Source organism: Anabrus simplex, chromosome 14 (genome assembly GCF_040414725.1).
Source record: "Anabrus simplex isolate iqAnaSimp1 chromosome 14, ASM4041472v1, whole genome shotgun sequence".
NCBI classification, from domain to species: domain Eukaryota; kingdom Metazoa; phylum Arthropoda; class Insecta; order Orthoptera; family Tettigoniidae; genus Anabrus; species Anabrus simplex.
The window spans coordinates 81,458,503-81,475,229 of record NC_090278.1 but is presented as its reverse complement, the minus strand read 5'-3'; the positions used below and the strand labels follow the sequence as shown (position 1 = coordinate 81,475,229).

General features: G+C 39.2%; 1 long non-coding RNA gene across 1 annotated transcript; it reads left to right on the top strand.

Annotated features, from left to right (window-relative positions):
• Nucleotides 1-6,075: 6,075 nt before the first annotated feature.
• LOC137503015 (uncharacterized) lies at nucleotides 6,076-15,703 on the top strand. The gene is made up of 3 exons (XR_011018988.1): nucleotides 6,076-6,624; nucleotides 12,911-12,979; nucleotides 15,416-15,703. It is a non-coding gene; the product is annotated as an uncharacterized lncRNA (long non-coding RNA).
• The last annotated feature ends 1,024 nt before the right edge of the window (nucleotides 15,704-16,727 follow it).

The following is a 16,727-nucleotide window of genomic DNA, read 5'->3' as shown; positions in this document are numbered from 1 at the left end:
ATGAACAGAAGATATCCTTGTTAAATGATCTACATAGATTTATCTGACAGACACAATAAACTGAATTAATGTAAAAACAATATTGATAGCCTCACTAGAGTGGAACATAAGTAACTTAAATTGTAAGTTGATAATCTGAGGAGATATTTACAAATATACACAAGCATGCCAAGAATGTACATGAACTTACAGCAACATTACATGTAATATTTTATATACAAATTAAAATCACAGGCTTAGTAATTGCACTGTATTTCACTGTCTTCACTATCTTACATACTCCAGTTACACTGCCTTTAATACTGTAACATGATACCCAGAAGCTATGATGCAGTCCACTGGCTATAATTGGCATTGAGGAACAATAACTGCCGCACATGTTGTGGACTTAGTCTAGTGCGTTTCTCATTGACAAACGCTCCAGCCTTCGAGAATATACGTTCGCAAGGAACTGATGATGCAACCATGCCAAATCTCTCTCGCACAACTTTTGACAGCAGTGGATAATTATGACTGTGTTTTTGCCACCACAACAAAGGATCCGCAGTCCTGGGATAGTATGCCTCCTGCAGGAACCGTTGTACTTCTACTATAGCCCCAGATGTGCCTGTTCCTGGAATAAAAATATTTAAAATAATTTTCTTGAAATGTAAATTAATAACCATCACATTAGTTTATTGAACCTTTTCCTTACCTTGTGGTTGAGTGTTGGCAATCATTCTGTCAAACTCCTCCCAGACTGACGAGCCACAGTTGGAAATTGCTTCTTGTGGTGTAGATGGCTGTGTTTCTGGCTGTTTTTCTTGTCTGAATACTTTTGTAGCCAGTTCTAGTGCATGTTTCTTTGCTGCTTCTGCAGCAGTTGTATCTACAAATCCAGGCTTCCTGTATCTGGGATCCAAGAATGTACACAGAGCTAGAGTTCCAGAATACTCAATATTATGGTATCTTGTGGCAATTTCCTGGTTTAAAATATCCAGTACCGACTTCACGGGGGCACAGATTTTTTGTCTCAGCATAGACTTGCAAACTGATGATAAAACACGTGTCAGAGGAATAGCATCGCTACCTGTGATATACTTTTCTCCACTAAGCTGCTTTGTGATTTCTTCAAATGGTTTCAGCACTGTGCAGAGATCTTTACAAATTTCCCATTCTTCTTCAGAGAGTACAGGTAAGTTGTTGCTGGTCAATGCTGTTGTTACCTTTATTGCATCTTTGAGCTCTACAAAGCGACTCAGCATATAAAATGTTGAGTTCCACCTAGTTGGTACACTCTGAATTAATTTTTTAGGGATAACATCACTGTGAGCTTTCTGGTAGTCCAATAGCTTTCTTGTTGCAGTTGTACTTCTTTTGAAGAAGGCAACAATACATTTGACCTTTTCTTGTAGTGGTTGTACTTTATCTAAAGCTTCCTGAACAACCAGGTTCAGGGTATGTGCATAACAACCAAAATGCTTCCAGCCTAGGTCATTCTTCACAGCATTTTTTATGTTACTTGCATTATCTGTGACAACCAATTGAACTTTCTCAGATAAATTAAATTTATCTGTTATGTTTCTTACATGTGTAGCCAAATTACTGCTAGTATGTGGCCCATCTACTGGTGTACAGTCCAGTAATGTTGTAATAAACTTGAAGTTTTCATCCAAGTAGTGGGCAGTGACAGCTATGTAAGAATCATTATTTTTAGAAGTCCAACAATCTGTAGTAAGGCAGACACTTTCAGTAGATAACAGCTGTTGTGAGACAGCATTGAAACATTGCTCATACGCTGCTGGTAGGTAACTAGAAGATAGGAGTTTCCTGTTGGGGAGTTCATATGAAGAATTTAATGCCTTCACAAATTCCCTAAACCCGCGGTCTTCCACTATAGAGAAAGGTTGAAAATCCAGCACAAACAGCTTCATTAAGTGGTGATTGAGCCTTTTCTGAACAGAATGACTGATTTTCTTTGTCAAAAAACTTGATATATGTGACTGGTGGGATGAACTGCTGGTGTTTGTTGCTGTAGTATTAAGCCCTGAAGAAGAGTTGACACTTGAAGTGGGTACTGAAGTTGAAGTAATGTGAAGATTTTGATTATGGGATAGGAAAGAAGACACAGGAGGTTGCTGAGGATTGCTTTGATTTTCTGAATTGTCAGGTAAGTGAGAAGGTGGCCCTGAAGCAGTACTTTTTGTTGAAATGGGAGCAGAAACTTGAGGATTATCCACATTGACTATTTCACTGTAAAAATTTTCACCTGATTTCGATATTATCACTGTAGGGTGTTTTCTCCTTAGATGTGTTTTTAAGTTTGTTATTGATGATTTATACGACAGCTTCTGGCTACAGATATCACATTGTGCCACATGGTCACTGTCCCTTACCTCTGTAAAAAATGACCATAATGGGCTGGTTTTATTCCTCTTCGCCCCCACATTCATTTTCAAATACTATAATTTATTAGTGCTAAACAAAATGCGTTCACGAATAAGTTAATGAACCAAAATAAAACACACTTAAAATTTACACTGCACTCACAAGTCAGCCATATCCTGATTTTCACTCTGTATAACACAAAATTACAGAAGCGTACACCTGCACGTGTTGCATACAGAATTCGCGGGAAGTCAATATCATGAATTTGCAATTTCAGCAAATTTTGAACTATATGGCGATTTCCCACATGATCAGGTAACAGAATATTATTTCTCTCTATTATTGCATTTCGATACAGAATTCGTTAATACTAGAACAAAGGTAACGATTAAGCGTATATAATTGCCAGTGGATTGTTTCCTTTTTGTTCTTTACTACTCTCAGGCGTCAATTAAATCGTATTAACTTCGAGTATTTAAAATTCGCGGTTTAAGGATTGTGAGCCTTTTAAATCGCTCTCGGCGCCGGGCTTGTGCATCTGTTTCATTGGTGTTCTGCCAGATGGCACTGACGATCTCGTTGGGCATGCAGACCGGCCATTAGTTATACCCACTGCCTGCTCGATCTGCATCCGATGCACATCGAGCAGGCAGTGGTTATACCCATTAGCGAAGTAGCAACAGAGAACAGAACAGTTTCAGATTCAGTGGTCGTAACAGAGTGTTTTGTGAAACAGCTACATTCCGAAACGGTACCGGGTCACGCAGAGCGAGCGACGAATAGTTCGATTAGCGAGGTAGCAACAGAAGTTTCAGAAGCAGTGGTTGTAACAGGGTGTTTTGTGAAACAGCTACATTTCGAAACGGTTTCAATACCGAAACAGTTTCAAAATAGCTGTTGCGTTTAATCTGTCCCATCTCTACTTGTTTGGAGGTCAGCTGTTTATCTGTTCTTCCTCTTGGGTGGTTATTGAGAGGTTATACCCTTCTTCCCGAAATAAGTTATTTAAACATTAAGTTACAGCAAGTTACCGTTGGAGTTCGTTAACATGGCGAGTAAGAGGGCAATTGAACACAGAAATGTGTCGCCATTGCTTCAGTACTTACGAAATTTCTTACTGGGACGTACACCTACTAATGCCTTACGATTCGCCGATATGTTGTCTCCAAGAACGCAACCTCCGCCAAATTTGCCAGAAGGACCTGCTCATAAATTAGCTGCCAACTATTATTACGAACGTGACGGAAGACGAGAGGTTGCTCCTCCTACACTTTTGTACGATGCTCAAGAGGCTAAGAGGATTGCAGCCGGAGAGAAACCTGCCGTTACCGCGGGTGTGGGTCGTAAAGCTATTCCACCACCAGGAAAAATTTGGCAGTGGGATTGAATAGACATTCTGAATTATTCTTGTAGTTGTAAAGTGCATATTGAACTTTAAAGCCACTCCAGAATTGTACATACATACCATACACTATTAGTAATAAAAAGAGTACTTGATCTGTTTGTACTTTTATTTGAAGCTAGGGAGTAACTTACAAGGTGAAATTATTTGAGTTGTCAGTGGGTAATATGTGGTTAGTGTGTGTTTGCATTTTAAGGTTATACATGCTGGGATCTTTTACTTGTGATTGTGTGTGTTCTTTGCAATTGTGTCTGAAATGTTAGGATTTCTGTACATTGTTGTGAAAAGTGAGGGTAGATTCAAATTTGCCTAGAAAATTAACATAAGTGTGTGTGACATAACGTCCAAAGGTTTTTTGCTAAAATCTTCTGATTTTTCAGTTGCTCAGTAACACAGTTATAGATAATGATGCTTGAAAATACTGTAGGCCATGGATGGATGTCATAATTATCTCTGCTCTCTTTACCTCTTTACCATTGTCTTGTGATGGAGGGGAGTACACCACTATCATACTTGCTAGATGATAATAACAATAACAGAACTTTTATTGAACAGTTTCTTTATAAGCATCATCTTTCTAATTAATCGAGAGGCCCCATCTGGATGGTAGTGTGGTATGAAAGTGGGAAAAGATGTCTCCTAGTCCAGTTGCAAAGTGTTGCAGGGCAATAATCACTACAGTAACTTACTAGCCTAGATGGAAGCAATAATACACAAGTGAAATCCTACGATGGTGACATTCAGGTTTGAATGAAATCATTAAGTAATCAAGCAAAATTGGCAAATACATGGGCCTAAAATGAGGGTAGGCAAATAATATATCAAGCTACTTATTGGTGGCTGCTGCTGATAAGTTTCGTTGGTAACTATAGTTTAATTCCTGCTTTTCTTTTTTTTTTTTTTACAGTTTTTTGATAACATTAATATTATACAAATATTATGGTTCTTTGAGGAAATTCCACCTTGGTAATACTATGTTTATTTTATTCCTTTCAGCATAACGGTATTAATTGATTAATGGTCGAGGTTTTGTCGTCGAGACATCTGCAGCCATAAAATTTTTTTTTACAAGTTGCTTTACGTCGCACCAACACAGATAGGTCTTACGGCGACGATGGAATAGGAAAGGACCAGGAGTGGGAAGAAATCGGCCGTGGCCCTAATTAAGGTACAGCCCCAGCATTTGCCTGGTGTGAAAATGGGAAATCCCAGAAAACCATTTTCAGGACTGCCAACAGTGGGGTTCGAACCCACTATTTCCCAAATACTGAATACTGGCCACACGTAAGCGATTGCAGCTATCGAGGTCAGTGCAGCCATAAAAAGGAACAATCTCAAATAGCAAAGATACACTAACATATTAAAATACACTAAATTATTACTTAAATAACCTCAGAGAACCATAATACTTGTAGTAGGTTGACAATATGGGCTTTAACATGAATTTTATTTCATGTAGGCTTAACATTAATAAAGATATGTGAGATGCCATTTTCTTAATTTTCCCTTAAAATGCAGCCCCGTTTTTCTTAACTCGCATACTGAGTTTAGTAGAATTATGTTCAACCGTTTGTTTACAGCTGAAATCATGTAACACACAAAAAAAATTAAAACAATAGCATAGCCTAAGATATAAGAGGATATAAACTTTATTTTCTACCATGTATGGTAACCGTATGCAAGTACGGTATTTTCAATAGATGTAATGTCAACTCTGGAGATATGGAGTTTATCTCAGTAGCCTGTTAAGGTGGCATGGGGTTATTTCGGACCTGTTTGATTTAATTAATTTTATGCAATTAGTTCATAATAAACCTTTCTTTTAATTTAACTAATAAGCAAGTACAGAGTCTCTCTTTATAAACCCAGACCGTCCAGCAGCGTTTCTACTCTCCGAGACCTAAGCAGCTGTATGGGAGGAAAACGCATAGTTCTTGACCTTGCAAGGAGCGTGCACATGTTCGACCTAGCATCAATAGCCAGTTGTAATCTCAGCTGTTAACATGGTGAGACAGTTATCATTGCAACACAGTATTTTCATACGTAAAAGTTATTTTAAGTACGAGTCGGCTCAACAGGTACGCTATGCATTTGTTAGCAATTTCCTGGTGAAATACCACCTTCAAGAGTACAGATTCATGTAATTTTAAATTACTAGCTCATTAATAAAAAATCATGCAAGCACACGAATAGTTTAACAGAGGAAAAGGTAGATGACATCGGTGCAAATCTTGAACAGTTACTGAATAAATCACTCAAAATTAGCACAACAAGTAGGGGTTTCGGTTTCTTCTGCACACAGAGCTACAAAGCTGTTACACATCTAACTGTACAAGTTTACACGGGCCCATTGTTTAAAACCTGCTGATCCAGCCACAAAAGCGAGATATTGTGAGTGGTTTCTTGTATCACTGAATAATCGTTGATTCAACCTACAGCTTGTGTTCTTTTTGGATGAGGCCTGGTTTCATCTTGATAGTCATATGAATAGTCATAACTTGGTGTGCAGAAAATCCTAATGGTGTTTATGAAGTCCCTCATTATGAAGGGCGACACTTCCAGCATCTTTTATAAGGTAAGATTTCATACACGCTTGAAGCAAGGCGGCCACGTGCAACTTAATTTGTGCTGAGGCAGCTGCTGTAGTGTAGAGTACAAACACCGTGTGCTCGGTCTGGGTTTATAAGCGAGACCCTGTATGTTTGTGTGTGTATGTTAAGGTATACAGGGTTCTTAAAGGGTCTATAAATTCATCTAGAAGGTCAAGTCGTAGTGATGGAAGAGCAATAAAAATTAATGATGGCTGGTACGATTGTTGAAATTACTGCAATTTTTTGACCTTCTAACAAGTATCGGTAAGTAAATTTGTTAAATATTAAACTTCCTATAATGTAGGCTACTTAAGTAAGCGAATCGTGTGTCTGGAATTCTTTTACTGTCCATCAATGATTCTGAACAGAATGGGATTTGATAAGCAGTGTATTATTATCAGACATCTTACCTTGCTTAAATCAATTTTTACCTTCATAATTATTCTCAGTAATAGATTTAACATGTGTCAAATATTACATATTTAAAATACAATTACACTCGGTCATGCCAGGAACAACTTTTTTTTATGTCTAGCGCTATGTTGCCAGGTATAGTCCTTGGTGGTACAGTGATTTGTTTTGGTATAACGTTGATAGCCCCTGAATGATCAGCACACATTCCATTTGGAATTTGCCCTGTTGCTTTTGCATTTGTACATACATACATACATACATACATACATACATTATCATTATAGACTGTTATGCCTTTCAGCGTTCAGTCTGCAAGCCTCTGAGAATTTACTAAACGTCGCCACATTCCTCGATTTGCAACTAGTGTTGTGGCCTCATTTAGTTCTATACCTCTTATCTTTAAGTCGTTAGAAACCAAGTCTAACCATCGTCGTCTTGGTCTACCTCTACTTCTCTTACCCTCCATAGCAGAGTCCATTATTCTCCTAGGTAACCTATCCTCCTCCATTCGCCTCACATGACCCCACCACCGAAGCCGGTTTATGCGTACAGCTTCATCCATCGAGTTCATTCCTAAATTAGCCTTTATCTCCTCATTCCGAGTACCCTCCTGCCATTGTTCCCACCTGTTTGTACCAGCAATCATTCTTGCTACTTTCATGTCTGTTACTTCTAACTTATGAATAAGATATCCTGAGTCCACCCAGCTTTCGCTCCCGTAAAGCAAAGTTGGTCTGAAAACAGACCAATGTAAAGATAGTTTCGTCTGGGAGCTGACTTCCTTCTTACAGAATACTGTTGATCGCAGCTGCGAGCTCACTGCATTAGCTTTACGACACCTTGATTCAATCTCACTTACTATATTACCATCCTGGGAGAACACACAACCTAAATACTTGAAATTATCGACCTGTTCTAGCTTTGTATCACCAATCTGACATTCAATTCTGTTGAATTTCTTACCTACTGACATCAGTTTAGTCTTCGAGAGGCTAATTTTCATACCATACTCATTGCACCTATTTTCAAGTTCCACGATATTAGACTGCAGGCTTTCGACACAGTCTGCCATTAAGACCAAGTCGTCAGCATAGGCCAAACTGCTTACTACATTTCCACCTAACTGAATCCCTCCCTGCCATTTTATACCTTTCAGCAGATGATCCATGTAAACTACGAACAGCAGAGGTGAAAGATTACAGCCTTGTCTAACCCCTGTAAGTACCCTGAACCAAGAACTCATTCTACCATCAATTCTCACCGAAGCCCAATTGTCAACATAAATGCCTTCGATTGCTTTTAATAATCTGCCTTTAATTCCATAGTCCCCCAGTATGGCGAACATCTTTTCCCTCGGTACCCTGTCATATGCTTTCTCTAGATCTACGAAACATAAACACAACTGCCTATTCCTCTCATAGCATTTTTCAATTACCTGGCGCATACAAAAAATTTGATCCTGATAGCCTCTCTGTGGTCTGAAACCACACTGGGTTTCATCCAGCTTCCTCTCAACGACTGATCGCACCCTCCCTTCCAGGATGCCAGTGAATACTTTGCCTGGTATACTAATCAGTGAGATACCTCGATAGTTGTTGCAATCCTTCCTGTTCCCTTGCTTATAGATAGGTGCGATTACTGCTTTTGCCCAATCTGAAGGTACCTTACCAACACTCCATGCTAATTTTACTACTCTATGAAGCCATTTCATCCCTTCCTTCCCACTATACTTCACCATTTCAGGTCTAATTTCATCTATTCCTGCTGCCTTATGACAATGGAGTTTATTTACCATCCTTTCCACTTCCTCAAGCATAATTTCACCATCATCATTTTCCTCCTCCCCATGAGCTTGGCTGTTTGCAACACCACCAGGATGATTTCCTTTTACATTGAGAAGATATTCAAAATATTCCCTCCACCTCTCCAGTGATTCCCTGGGATCTGTTATGAGTTCACCTGAATTACTCAAAACACTGTTCATTTCCTTTTTCCCTCCCTTCCTAAGATTCTTTATTACTGTCCAGAAAGGTTTCCCTGCTGCTTGACCTAGCCTTTCCAGGTTGTTACCAAAACCTTCTTTTTGGATTCAACAACTATTTGTTTCGCTCTGTTTCTTTCATCTACATACAACTCCCTGTCTGCCTCGGCCCTTGTTTGGAGCCATTTCTGATAAGCTTTCTTTTTACGTTTACAAGCTGCTCTCACTTCATCATTCCACCAAGATGTTCGCATTTTCCCATCTTTACACACAGTTGCTCCTAGGCATTCCCTTGCTGTTTCTACTACAGCATCCCTGTATGCCACCCATTCACTTTCTATATCCTGAACCTGCTTACTGTCTACTGTTCGAAACTTCTCACTAATCATATCCATGTACTTCTGTCTAATTTCCTCATCCTGGAGATTTTCTACCCTTATTCGTTTGCAGACAGATTTCACTTTCTCTACCTTAGGCCTAGAGATACTTAGTTCACTACAGATCAGATAGTGGTCTGTATCATCGAAAAATCCCCGGAAAACTCGTACATTCCTAACAGATTTCCTGAATTCGAAGTCTGTTAAGATATAGTCTATTATGGATCTGGTACCCCTAGCCTCCCATGTGTAGCGGTGAATAGCCTTATGCTTGAAGAATGTATTCGTAACAGCTAAACCCATACTAGCACAGAAGTCCAGCAAACGCTTCCCATTCCCATTAGCTTCCATATCTTCCCCACAGTTACCAATCACCCTTTCGTATCCTTCAGTTCTATTCCCACCTCTCGCATTGAAATCGCCCATTAGCACTATTCTATCCTTGCTGTTGACCCTGACCACGATGTCACTCAATGCTTCATAAAACTTGTCAACTTCATCCTTATCTGCACCCTCACATGGTGAATACATGGACACAATTCTAGTCCTAATTCCTCCAACTGACAAATCTACCCACATCATTTGCTCATTTACGTGCCTAACAGAAACTATGTTCCGTGCAATGGTATTCCTGATAAGGAGCCCTACCCCAGACTCTGCCCTTCCCTTTCTAACACCCGTCAAGTACACTTTATAATCTCCTATCTCTTCCTCGTTATCTCCCCTTACCCGAATATCACTTACTCCTAGCACATCCAGATGCATCCTCTTTGCTGACTCAGCCAGTTCTACTTTCTTTCTTCCATAAGCCCCATTAATATTGATAGCTCCCCATCGAATTCCATTTCGTTCGCCAAGTTGTTTCCAAGGAGTCCCTCGCCTGTCAAATGGGAGTGGGACTCCGTTACTCCCATAGGTCCGAGGCTTGCTTAAAATGTTCTGACCTCGGTCGATTCATGAAGCAGGATGCTACCCTACTTGCACATAATCCAAGTGAGGATTTCTCCTCTAACGGGTTATGGACCACCGGTGGATTGTATAGTCCTAGCCGCCTGAGCACAAGGAGGGCCATGACTCAGAATATGTCCGAGGTGCCCACTCCCATTCCATAGCAACTGGTATCCCGACTCTCAGGACCACTTACTAGGCCACTCAGCCGTTGCCCAGGTTCACGATCTAGGACGTGACTACAGTAACCCACAAACATGAAACACTCCACAAACAAATTATTTTCTGAAATCTGTTGTTCCTATCAGTAATCTGAGACTCGTGCAATGACTATAGCCTACTCGGTCCAGTGGAGGCTAGGAAAACAACAGATAGGGAGTCTGCCACCTGGGTGACTGCCTTAAATGCAGATCAGTATTGATTGATTGATGCCCGCTGCTCATCTAGCACCCTGTGGGTTGGGGTGGTAGAATACATTCCGTGCCTGTCGTATGAGGCGATTAACAGAACATACTGGGGCTTTCATCTTATCCAAGCAAGTGGCTACGCGGTTTGGTTCATGTAGCTATCAACTTTAATTCGGGAGATAGTGGGTTCAAAACCCACTGTCAGCAGCCCTGAAGATGGTTTTCCATGGTTACCCATTTTCACACTACCAAAAGAAAATTTCAAGGAAATGTACCAGCTTATATTGAGAATTTCATGTCCGTCCGTCTCTTTCATGTTCGAGCAGGGAATTCATATTCTCAATATCATGTTTAAAAAAATGGAGAACCACTGGGATCTGTACTGAGAATCACACTGTTTGTAATCGCCATCGATGGCATACATAGTTGTTGCTGCTTCTGGGCCTGCAGTTATTCCATCACTGTATGCAGACAATTTAGATCTACATTTCACAGGGCTCTCAGCTGAGTCCTGGCATTGCTTCCATTAACTTGTGCCGGGCTCCTCACTTTCATCTATCCTATCCGACTTCCCTTGGTCAACTCTTGTTCTTTTCCGACCCCAATGGTATTAGAGCACTCGAGGGCTTGGGAGTCTTTCATTTTCACGTCCTTCGTGGCCCTTGTCTTCCTTTGGCCGATACCTTCATCTTTCAACGTGCTGGATCTCTTCCATTTTTTCCATCTGATTAGTGTTATGTAGAGGATGGTTGCCCAGTTGTACTTCCTCTTGACTTAAAACAATAATCACCACCACCTCAGCTCCAGAAGGATGGTGGTTGCTGAGGAGACAACTACAGCAAGCTATTAACCAAGTCAACAGATGGCTCTTACAACATGGTTTTCAATTTTCAGCAGCAAAAACGTCAGTTGTACACTTCTGTCTATGTTACCTTGTACATACTGAACCAGAGCTCTGCTTAGAAAACTGTGTCCTAATAGCAGTAGATACCTGCAGGTTCCTGGGTCTCTGTTTTGATAACTGACTAATAAGGCAGGCCCACATCTGTCAGCTGAAGGTGCCTACATGTTTCTCAGTGGCACCTCATGGAGGCTGATCGTGCGGTGCTGCTACTTTTTACATGGAAACTGTTCTATCCTGAATGGACTATGTTGTAGTGTGGCATACAGTTCGTCAAGGACTGTGCTAAACCTTTTAGATAGTGTTCGCCATCCTAGAGTTAATGATGATACAGATGTTGATTCCCATAGGGAATCTGAAATATTTGTTCTGAATGAGTAAATTCAAAACGCTGGCAACCAGGAATGAGTTAGCTGGAAAATTTATAATGTCCAATAACGGATCATTTATATTGGTATTATAAATTTACTCATTCGGAACAAATATTTCAGATTCCCTATGGTAATCAACATCTGTATCATCTGATAGCCAAGCAGGCATCAATTTTTGATAATGAGACAAAGTTTCTCATAGTGCATTGGCTCTGCCGGTGGCTACAATTAGCCTATGCAGTGGCCTCCACGGTATGCACTAGTCAGCGTCCTGGTAGGTGTGCTAGGTACCAACTGATGAGCCCAGCCTAACACACGACAGCGAAACGCTGGCGACGAGGAATGAGTTAGCTGGAAAATTTATAATGTCCAATAGCGGACCATTTATATTGGTATTATATTGGTATCCTGGAGTTACGCTGGCAGTCAGAGCTTTCTGTACTAGACTTAATCCCAACCTACTCGCCGAAACGGGAGTTCCATCTTTATGAAGAAGGCAGCCGCAGGTACTCTTAATTTTTGCTGCCAAAATTTGTGAAATGCTGCTACATCCAAGCTGCCAATTTTTTAATACCCAATACCAGCAGAGGTACCAAAATCAGCGAATGCCACAAGACTGGTTGGAATTCAATTTGATAGTTGGTTCTCATAATAATGCATTACGTTTGGAATGAAATGGAATGAATAAATTGCAAATTTAAGGGTTAAATAAAAAATCACCACCTCTTTTTCTGTCCGATTAATGCAAAGAGAAGATGGTTGCCCAATTGTTGTTCCTCTTAACACAATCACCATCTGCACATACACTTAGAGCCTCTTCACTTTATTTTGTTAAGAAGGAAGCCATATTATTTCAGTGTCCACTCAGTTAATACAGCTTTAAAGCCAATTTACTATAGGTTTGTTTCAGTATTATATGTGTTATTATAGTTAGTGTTTTGACAGGCTGAAAAAGCTTCAGAGCTTCACTTTTACTTGAGAGGGTTTATGGGATTTTTCAGAGTTTGGCTGCTGGTCACAACATTCTTGAGTGAGAAGAATTTCCATCCCTATTACAAAGTGTCCTCTTTTGCGTGAGGGGCCTTGTACTCTTTTTCTTCCTTCCCTGTTAATCCTGATTAGCTTATATTTTCACTTTTTCTTTCTTCCAGCCAGCCTCTCTGCCTCGGACAGTTTTCAGATGTGTGCGGAAGTTTCATCGTAAGGCGGGTTGTTCTGAGGTGAGGAATGGCTACTGCAAGAGGTACAATCCAATGGTTACAATCATTTTTTCATTGAAAGAATAATAAACAAATACAGACATCGTCCTTCGACCACATTAAAGAAAGATAAACCCAACGTTCCCTTAATTTCCACCTTCACATTTAATAAAGAGATCTATAAAATCACTAACATTTTTGAGAAACACAATGCAAAAATAGCCTTTAAAACTAACAATAAAAATGCAGATAACCTATACAATTCCACATCAGTTAACAGGATTAATAGTTTCTCAAAATCAGGAGTTTACAGAATCAAGTGTAATAATTGCAATTTTTTGTATGTTGGACAGACTGGGAGGAGTGTCAACACAAGATATTCAAAACATATAACAAATTCTTGGCAGTAGGTCAGCAATGCAATATTGCTATCATAATTTTACCAAAACACGTATATACCCAGTGTTATGCTCAGTGGAATACCAGTAACATTTAGTGATCATGTAAAGAACCTTGGAGTAGTATTCGATAAATATTTAAGTTGGTCGGAACACATCACAAAAATTTGTCAAAGAGTATTCTACTCATTACATTCTGCAAAAAGGATGAGGGACTTCCTTCCAAGAAACACAAGAAAATTATTAGTACAGAGTCTAATATTTCCAATATTTGACTACGGAGATGTAGTTTATAATAGTATGAGCAAAACACTTTCATGTCGACTACAGCGAGCCTACAATGCTTGTGCTTGATTCGTATTAAATATCCCATTACAAACTCATATTAGCCCTTTCATTTCTCAGCTGTCATGGCTAAGATTGACTGAACGACGTAAATACCACGGTTTCCCTTCTCCACAGTATTCTGCAAACAAGCAAACCAGACTATCTTAGAAAAGACTTTAAATACCTCTCCCCTTCCGATAGAGCTCCCTCAAGGTCATCCACACGTTCCCTCTTGTCCATTCCCATTCACCACAGTAACTCGTACAACAACTCATTCATACCTGCTACCATATGTTCCTGGAACTCAATCCCAGCTGAAATTAGAGGCATAGGCAATCCGAGGCTATTTAAAAGGAAATGTTTAATGTGGTACTCAAATGTGTAAAAAGTAGATTTCACCAACGTAAAAATTTAATAATTAGCTCTTAATTATCAATAAGGATACAAAATTATAGAGGTTAAGTAAATTACTTTTAGTGATTTTTAGAAATATATGTAAAAATTATTTTATGTACATTATTCTGTAAATTGTATAAAGCTGTTGTATAATATGGTTTGGCATAATAGCAGGCTTCATAGCCTGAGCTCCGCCATATAAGAAAGGCAAATAAACTAAACTAAACTAAACATAGAACAAGATATGGAAATCCTGAAGATATTAAACAACGGCCCTCTAATTCATATAACGGAAAACTGTTTTATACAGTTAGATCAGTATTTCAATTCAAACTACAACCTTAATGACATTTTAGAGAAATCCAATATTCTATTTGACCTCATTATTATTTTTAGAAATGTTAATTTAACAAATCATAAATAGATTTTTGATTCAATTCACGATACCTTTCCGCAGCAATTACCCTTATTTCTACACCCCTCAACCCCGCCATAAAAGTAGCCCCTTCTCACTTCCCAGTTCTCTCCGATCTTCCCTACCTCATTTTCCCCCCTCCCTTCCTGATCTTCCATACTCATGCTTCCCTTCATATCAGTTATGCAATACGTCCAACACACCACAGCGCAAGGTGAATCACATATTATATTTTCATTATATTTTTATTTTTTTTTGCCATTCGATCGGCCCCTTTTTCAACAGCCCTTGTACTAATTTGGCTTTTATTATTATTCATTGGTCCACTTGTTTCCGCATTGAACTGCGAATCTTCACCACCTACTTCATAGAAATAATTTGACCTTCATGCGCAACTTTCGCCTTCAAGTTTTTAAGGACATCAAACTAGAAGCAATTTGGACGGCATCAATATAACAGGTTTCTACATTATTCATGTGCATAACTTAATTTCTAAATGCCACTGCTACCATATAATGACTTATCGCTGTCAGAACTTTGTAATGAATGATACACAAGTTTTAAAAATCTTCAGCCTCCAGATTAATCAACTTGAATCATCCTTCAACGGCAGTTAACTGCCTTATTTTAATGCAATTTATGCATAATTTAAAATTTTTATCAGCACTGTGATTATTTTTCATCTTCAACTTTTAACTTTTAGCGTCAACCCACAATATTTTTATGGCATATATACATTATTTATGAACTCTTTGATATGTTGTGCAATGTGTGTTATTGGCGCTGATGATGACCTTGACCTTAAATCAAAACTAGAACCAAATAAATGTTTCATTTGTAATGTACACCACATTGCAAAAATTTTGTATTGAAAAGGTGGAACTGTTAAACTAAAACTTTTGTTTTTCTATGTAATCACAGTTCAATATGGACCAATCAACATGAAATTTATATCTCCTAGGATGGAGCCTCGGACTGCAGGATACACTCAAAACGCATACTAGCCGATGACGCAACTACTGCTGATCATGTCACATGCTTTCTGTGTGACAGTGGATTAATCAAGAGCATGTAAATTTCAAGTGTTCTGTTACTCAGGGAACTCACGTTCCTTTTCGATTTGTTAGTGACCTTTTCACAATACTTTTGTGTTTTATTTTGTACTTTGTTTCAAAATTCCTTTGTTGAATAAATAATTTTTATTTTAAATTTCTGTTTCAATTAATTTGTTCAGGGAGGATGATTACAGTATCTAGTTGTACTTCCTCTTAAAACAAAAATCACCACCACCACCACCACCACATTGGAAGAGGGAGCAACAGAAAAGGACAAAGGATGAGCATGAAAACATAAAAGGACACAGAATCTTCACATCTTCATATGATGCCACCTTCAGATAGTGTGTGTTGTAAATAAAACGTAAGATTGTTTTATTGAACTAATTTATTTGAGGATGGCCCAGTTAGAACACGCAATTATAACGGACAATAAATGATAACAATTCACTAATTAATTGCTATTTACAAGAATATTATCCTCACAAGAGAGTCTTTGGCTGGCAGTTTTTACCTGCAACAGGCGATGCTTTGTAATCTTGTGTCGCAGGTTTCGATCTTCACTTTCCTTCATATGCTCCACAGTTACTTTACATAGTTTGAAGTAGTCAGTTTCAACACATTTCTGTTTGTTATCAGAAAACATAACTGCTGTACACGTGACTCCAGAGAAGACCAATAACTCATGTGACTGCTCTATGCTCTAATCTTGCAATTCATAATAGACTACTTGCTGCACAACACTCAACAACTCCACCACACACTGCGGCCAGAATAGAAAATTCAGACACACCAAATGAAAGGGACAATAGAAACAAGGCCATTACATGCCTACAGTTGGTCGGGAGCTCCCCAGCCTGTCTCACTTCTTCACAAGATAATCTAGTATAAACCTTTACTTGCCACGATTAATCATTGCATCACTCAGTGCCACTTGAATTCCAACCGTGCACTTCGGAGACCTTGGGGTCTGACATGTGTTTAATTAGATCACACATCCCACAATGTGGGAAATTACCCCAAGCTGCAGTAAAATGTTCATCTGCTCTGCTGTATACCGGCAAACTGAAATAATGTGTCACGTACCGTATATCTGAATGTAAAAAGTTGGCCCGAATTCAAATCCGACCAAGGTCGGATATGGGAGTGAATGTGTTAAGAGAGGATTGTTGTCCAGT